We start from the raw sequence: 798 nt of genomic DNA on the forward strand, positions 1-798 counted from the left end.
AGAATGCTGCTGTTGTCATTATAGTGCTTTTAACCTCCCTTGTCCCTGCCCATTATTATCAAACTGTTCATGACACATTGCCATTGAGTGAGAAACTAATAGCAATTTTATGCTGCTGTATTTTGTTGCTAATTGCTGCTCTTTGCTCCTGATTTCACTGACAAATAAAATAGCCCAAATACTATAACGTTCTTGGTATATTTATTAGTGCCATAAAAGGAAGTTTTGAGAGAATCAGTAGGTAAAATAATCCCCAGCTGCATGGCGGTTGCCCCGTTGCTTACGGCAGATGAAACTCAGTTCAGTGAGTGTGATTCTGTGCAGACATCCTGCTGCGATGCGTCCTGCTGCTGATGATAATGGGACGTTGGGGCCCTTATTGGCCTGTCAGCTGTTACAGATGTGCTGTTCCCCCCTGTAGGTCACCCCTAGGCTGAAGCATCTGCCGCTGCCTGCTCGTCCCTCCTCGCCCCCGTCCGCCCGTGATGGTGGCACTGAACGCCAGCCAAGCCAGCTCCCGGTCAGTCGCTGCCACATCCGCCCCATAGCCTCGGGCAGGAAATGGGGCGCTCATTTACAACTGTCACACATCATGGGGAAGTGTCGCTACTGCAAAGCGTTTGCTAATCAAAATCCCATTACTATTTTCTTCCCTTTGATTTCCCCAAAGTCTCTCTCAGACTGGAGCTTTTCAGTAGCCAAGACTGATAGGGTGTGGCAGGAGGCTGCTGGCTGCAGGTGATGAATCAAGGGGATGTACGAGCCAGTGTGAGCTGCAGTTTTATTAACTGCAGCCCA

The sequence above is a fragment of the Morone saxatilis genome, unplaced genomic scaffold, assembly GCF_004916995.1.
Source record: "Morone saxatilis isolate NCDOM2014 unplaced genomic scaffold, NCSU_SB_2.0 Contig7, whole genome shotgun sequence".
In the NCBI taxonomy this organism is placed as follows: domain Eukaryota; kingdom Metazoa; phylum Chordata; class Actinopteri; family Moronidae; genus Morone; species Morone saxatilis.